This window comes from Taudactylus pleione, unplaced genomic scaffold (genome assembly GCF_031769625.1).
Source record: "Taudactylus pleione unplaced genomic scaffold, aTauple2 ptg002403l, whole genome shotgun sequence".
In the NCBI taxonomy this organism is placed as follows: Eukaryota; Metazoa; Chordata; class Amphibia; order Anura; family Myobatrachidae; genus Taudactylus; species Taudactylus pleione.
The window spans coordinates 374,329-381,123 of record NW_028286789.1 but is presented as its reverse complement, the minus strand read 5'-3'; the positions used below and the strand labels follow the sequence as shown (position 1 = coordinate 381,123).

The following is a 6,795-nucleotide window of genomic DNA, read 5'->3' as shown; positions in this document are numbered from 1 at the left end:
AGTAAACAAGAAGGGCTTGTTGTTGGGGCACTCTTTAAATTCAAATATACAGTATAAAAAATAACTTTGAATAATTTTCCTTAAAATTCTGCAGATCTCCTTGGAAAAACAAAATTGAGTGGATGTGGCGAAAATATTGAACAACATTTATAGATAGTCAGTCAGATTCCTACAGTATACCAATAACTTCAAAAATAACGTATTTATATATCTTACTGATTATGTAGAAAAATGGCTATCAGTATCCCTGCCATTCCCAGACTGTAAAGTATTATCATGTGAACAATATGCTGTGTTATTCACTTTGTCCCAATCCACCGCTTATCTAAGACTACCTACAGCACCTGGTATTCCTAGGCGGTCACCCATCCAAGTACTGACCAGGCCCAATACTGTATGGCTTCCAGGATCAGACGAGATTGGGCATATCCAGTATGGTATGGCTGTAGGCCTGATATTATTCTGAGAGAGTCTGGATGCCCTGGTGTATACACAGCAATATGTTTGAATAATACAAAATGAAAATAAGTATAGCACAAGCATACTTTATTTGTGTGGAAATAAATCTTAGTGCTTACTTGTCACATTTTTGTGACTATCATATGTGGGACTTATCTTAATTGTATCATTTTGATATAATTTACACTTTGTCACTGATATTTGACATTATATATAATCAGGGGCGTTTTAAGAGAGGAGGGGCCCCGTGTGCACTCCACGTGCGGGGCCCCCTCCTCTCTCCCTGGTGGCTGGCAGGCGACTGACGCGGCTGGCCAGCCACTGGAGCATTAGTAGACTCCGGGCACTAGAGTTTGCCAGGAGTCTACTGTGCATACGCAGAACACCGGAAAAAATGGCCGTGGCAACCATCTTTCTGGTGTTCTGCGCAGCAGTGACACCCGACGCGGGACCTCGGACTGGTAAGTTTAAACAAAATATGAGTGCAGTGTGGTTGCTGTACGGGGCCCCCCTGGACCCGGGGGCCTATGTGCCCCGCACACACTGCACCCATTATAGATACGCCACTGTATATAATCATAGTATCTGTCATTTTTCTCTATAGAGTATCACTTATGATTATTCTGGGAACACCTTCTATACTTTACTAGTACAATGGAGGACGATACCCCTTGTCTAGGACCATTATTTCACATGTTAGGTGATATCACTTTACGGGAACACAGCCCAATTATGTAATATCTATATTTTATGATATGAACTATAATATTGTATGTGTTTGTACTCATAGTTATCAGAAGGGGACATATCAAATTGATTCCTCCCAATTCTGAAGTTTTAATATGTACATTGTTTCTCTTAGATATGGGCCAGGCTTTCAGGATCTCCTTGAATCCTATGGTATTTCTAGCTACATTCTGTCACTGGTTAATGACACTATTGGCAGTCTAAGCAATTGTTATTTTTCTTCACAGAGGAGAACCTTTCATTAATTATACTTTATCAATACTTTTTATATTTAGGAGGGAAATCTTCTTTTCAAATGATTATCCTTCACATATTTGCTGTTATCACTTGTTTGGGATAATGTATAGTTTGAATCAGTGGTCGAAGTGGAAATTTTGAAGCGGGGGTATGGAAATATCAGGGGGGCTTTACTTAGGCAGGCACAATCCTGAGCCCCCCTTATAATTCCATACCTCCACTTCCTCCCCTCACAGCTCACCTGCCCCCACACCTCAGCTCCCAGCTCCCATCACAGCTCCCAGCTCCCATCACAGCTCCCAGCTCACATCACAGCTCCCAGCTCACATCACAGCTCCCAGCTCCCATCACAGCTCCCATCACAGCTCCCAGCTCCCATCACAGCTCCCAGCTCCCATCACAGCTCCCATCACAGCTCCGAGCTCACATCACAGCTCCCATCACAGCTCCCAGCTCCCATCACAGCTCCCAGCTCCCATCACAGCTCCCATCTCCCATCACAGCTCCCAGCTCACATCACAGCTCCCAGCTCCCATCACAGCTCCCAGCTCCCATCACAGCTCCCAGCTCACATCACAGCTCCCATCACAGCTCCCATCACAGCTCCCAGCTCCCATTACAGCTCCCAGCTCCCATCACAGCTCCCAGCTCCCATTACAGCTCCCAGCTCCCATCACAGCTCCCAGCTCACATCACAGCTCCCAGCTCCCATCACAGCTCCCATCACAGCTCCCAGCTCCCATCACAGCTCCCAGCTCCCATCACAGCTCCGAGCTCACATCACAGCTCCCATCACAGCTCCCAGCTCCCATCACAGCTCCCATCTCCCATCACAGCTCCCAGCTCACATCACAGCTCCCAGCTCCCATCACAGCTCCCAGCTCCCATCACAGCTCCCAGCTCACATCACAGCTCCCATCACAGCTCCCAGCTCCCATTACAGCTCCCAGCTCCCATCACAGCTCCCAGCTCCCATTACAGCTCCCAGCTCCCATCACAGCTCCCAGCTCACATCACAGCTCCCAGCTCACATCACAGCTCCCAGCTCCCATCACAGCTCCCAGCTCACATCACAGCTCCCATCACAGCTCCCAGCTCCCATCACAGCTCCAAGCTCCCATCACAGCTCCCAGCTCCCATCATAGCTCCCAGCTCACATCACAGCTCCCAGCTCACATCACAGCTCCCAGCTCACATCACAGCTCCTAGCTCACATCACAGCTCCCATCACAGCTCCCAACTCACATCACAGCTCCCATCACAGCTCCCAGCTCACATCACAGCTCCCATCACAGCTCCCAGCTCACATCACAGCTCCCAGCTCACATCACAGCTCCCAGCTCCCATCACACCTCCCAGCTCACATCACAGCTCCCAGATCCCATCACAGCTCCCATCACAGCTCCCAGCTCACATCACAGCTCCCAGCTCCCATCACAGCTCCCATCTCAGCTCCCATCACAGCTCCCAGCTCACATTACAGCTCCCAGCTCCCATCACAGCTCCCAGCTCCCATCACAGCTCCCAGCTCCCATCACAGCTCCCAGCTCACATCACAGCTCCCATCACAGCTCCCAGCTCCCATCACAACTCCCAGCTCCCATCACAGCTCCCAGCTCACATTACAGCTCCCAGCTCCCATCACAGCTCCCAGCTCACATCACAGCTCCCAGCTCCCATCACAGCTCCCAGCTCACATCACAGCTCCCAGCTCCCATCACAGCTCCCAGCTCACATCACAGCTCCCATCACAGCTCCCATCATAGCTCCCAGCTCCCATCACAGCTCCCAGCTCACATCAGAGCTCCCAGCTCACATCACAGCTCCCATCACAGCTCCCAGCTCCCATAATAGCTCCCATCACAGCTCCCAGCTCCCATCATAGCTCCCAGCTCCCATCACAGCTCCCAGCTCCCGTCACAGCTCCCAGCTCACCTGCCCTCACACCTTCCAGCTCACATCACACCTCCCAGCTCACATCACAGCTCCCAGCTCACCTGCCCTCACACCTCCCAGCTCCCATCACAGCTCCCAGCTCCCATCACAGCTCCCAGCTCACATCACAGCTCCCATCAGAGCTCCCAGCTCACCTGCCCTCACAGCTCCCAGCTCACCTGCCCTCACACCTCCCAGCTCACCCGCCCACACACCTTCCAGTTCACATCACAGCTCCCAGCTCACCTGCCCTCACACCTCCCAGCTCACCCGCCCTCACACCTTCCAGCTCACATCACAGCTCCCAGCTCACCTGCCCTCACAGCTCCCAGCTCACCCGCCCTCACACCTTCCAGCTCACATCACACCTCCCAGCTCACCAGCCCTCCCAGTACAGCTCACCTGCCCTCACACCTCAACTCCCAGCTCACCAGCCCTCCCAGTACAGCTCACCTGCCCTCCCAGTTCAAAGCACAGCTCCCAGCTCACCTGCCCTCACAGCTCCCAGCTCACCTGCCCTCACACCTCCCCGCTCACCCGTCCTCACACCTCCCAGCTCACATCAGCTCCCAGCTCACCTGCCCTCACACCTCCCAGCTCACATCACAGCTCCCAGCTCACCTGCCCTCACAGCTCCCAGCTCACCTGCCCTCACACCTCCCAGCTCACCCGTCCTCACACCTTCCAGCTCACATCACAGCTCCCAGCTCACATCACAGCTCCCAGCTCACATCACACCTCCCAGCTCCCATCACAGCTCCCAGCTCCCATCACAGCTCCCAGCTCACCAGCCCTCACACCTCCCAGCTCACCCGTCCTCACACCTCCCAGCTCACATCACAGCTCCCAGCTCACCAGCCCTCACACCTCCCAGCTCACATCACAGCTCCCAGCTCTCCTGCCCTCACACCTCCCAGCTCACATCACAGCTCCCAGCTCACCTGCCCTCACAGCTCCCAGCTCACCTGCCCTCACACCTCCCAGCTCACCCGTCCTCACACCTTCCAGCTCACATCACAGCTCCCAGCTCACAACACAGCTCCCAGCTCCCATCACAGCTCCCAGCTCCCATCACAGCTCCCAGCTCACAGCTCACCAGCCCTCAAACCTCAACTCCCAGCTCTCCAGCCCTCCCAGTACAGCTCACCTGCCCTCCCAGTTCAAAGCACAGCTCCCAGCTCACCCACCCTCACACCTCACAGCACAGCTCACAGCCCTCCCACCTCACAGCACAGCTCACAGGTCCCAGCTTACCTGCCCTCCCACCTCACAGCACAGCTCCCAGCTCACCTGCCCTCCCACCTCACAGCACAGCTCCCAGCTCACCTGCCCTCCCACCTCACAGCACAGCTCCCAGCTCACCTGCCCTCATACCTCCCATTACAGCTCCCCTGACCTCCCATTACAGCTCCCCTGACCTCCCTTTACAGCTTCCATACCCTCCCATTACAGCTACCCTGCCCTCCCATTACAGCTACCCGCTCACCTGCCCTCACACCACAGCTACCAGCTCACCTCCATGTCATCTTCCAGCACACAGCAGTGCCGCGCTGCTGACCAACGCTGCTCCCGCCTCTTCTCCTCACTCGTCGGTGCAGCATACTGAATTTAGCTCCAGCCAATTAGGGACGGCCACGTAGCCGCACCTGATTGGCTTATGGCCGGCGCCAAATTCAATATGCTGACCCTAATTCACTTGCGGCCGGCGCCAAATTCAATATGCCACTGCCGCTGTTGCTGATTGGCCACCGGTCCGCGAGCCATGATTGGCTCATGGCCGGAACCAAGAGTCAACAGGCAGCGCAGGCGCAGCCGCTTGTTAACTTGCGCTGGGGCAGTAACAGTCCCAGCGCCGGGTGCCAAAGTGAAGTGCCGGTATGACATACCATTTCATACCGGCACACTTCCAGCACTGGTTTGAATACATAATCTCTATATATTACAGGGACCACTTTATTGTATGTACTTATAATTAGGCCACTGAATCACAGAAGGAGATAGACCAAAGTGGTATTTTTCAATCTTTGAAGTTTTAATATGTCCAGTGTTCTTCTATTATGGGCCAGGTTTTCAGGATTTCTTTGGCTGCCACTTTGTTATTTCTAGGGCATTTACCATTAGTGTATCATATGCACTTCTAACCAGGACACCTAATCATTATCCAGGGACAGATCGAAGTGATCTCTCTCAATTTTAAAGTTTTATTGTGGCCAGGGTCTTTACTAAAGTTTTTAGGATTTCCCTGGCTGCTACATTAACTTTTTATTATTTTTAGGGCAATATCTTTTACTTTATAAGAAACCACTTTCATTCTGGACTTATAATTTGTTAATAAAATAAATAAAACTTTTTTTTTTCTGGAATCTGGGCCAGGTTTTCAGTATTTCCTGGCTTATTGTGTAAAGCCTGTGTTTCTATATTAGGCATGATCTAGCTGAGATTTGCCGGTGTGTTTTCCTGAGAACACAGTCTTGGACACATTCCTGTGGTCCTTTAGGGAGACAAACGCTTTTTTGTGCTTCATTTTGTTTCAAATTTATCGGTTGATATTTATTTTTTTGTAACAATTTTATAACAATCAGAACGATCAAACCGTTTTCTTCCTAATGAGTTTATTGGGCTTCTAATCCATGTCATTCTGACGGACTGCAATGACAAATCCAGAGGCGGAACTCTACCTGACAGTAGCCTATAGCCAGCCTAATGACGTCAGGTGACACGTCCACTAATCATTTGTAACTCAGCTTAAAAGGAGTCACCCGTGTGCAATACGGCTATGGAGAGGTGAACAAGCCACCTTAGAGGCGAAACGCGCACCCCCCACACCACATATCAACGGAGATCTGGTCAGTGTACGGATCAGACTCCAGATCATGTAACCCGGATACCGTATGTATTACAGCTGACTGACCACCGTGTCAGTGCAGCTGTCGAGGTTGAAACGCATGTGTGTACTGTCGTAGGCAGACTAATGCTGTGAGTGTCTGCAACTTGATTCAATGTGAAGGCGGGCACCCAGCTCCACAACACTGTGGAAACTCATGTGGTTTTAATATTTGGTAGTTAAAACACTCAGCCCGTTTTGTGCTGTATGGATGTACCATGGTTATACCCTCCCTCTTTCTAAACCTATTTATTCTGCTTCAAAAGTGTGGAGAGCTTTATTACTCCATGCTGAATGTGACCTTAAAGAAATGGATTGCATTATATTCATTGGTGTATAAATGCCTGTCATTAGTTACTCTGTAAGAGCATATATGTGATGTGGAGGTTTATTTGCACCTATTTTCAGGATAAATGTTATATCCTTGACATTCACTAGAACACCCCACTCTAAGAGGGGAGAAAAACACAACACATACAGCATATAGGGGGTCATAATATTTGACTTTTAACACCCACATGATATAGTAACAG

General features: G+C 50.9%; 1 pseudogene; it reads right to left on the bottom strand.

The window, feature by feature from the left end:
- Positions 1 to 332: 332 nt before the first annotated feature.
- Positions 333 to 451, bottom strand: LOC148431353 (5S ribosomal RNA; annotated as a pseudogene).
- Positions 452 to 6,795: the final 6,344 nt, after the last annotated feature.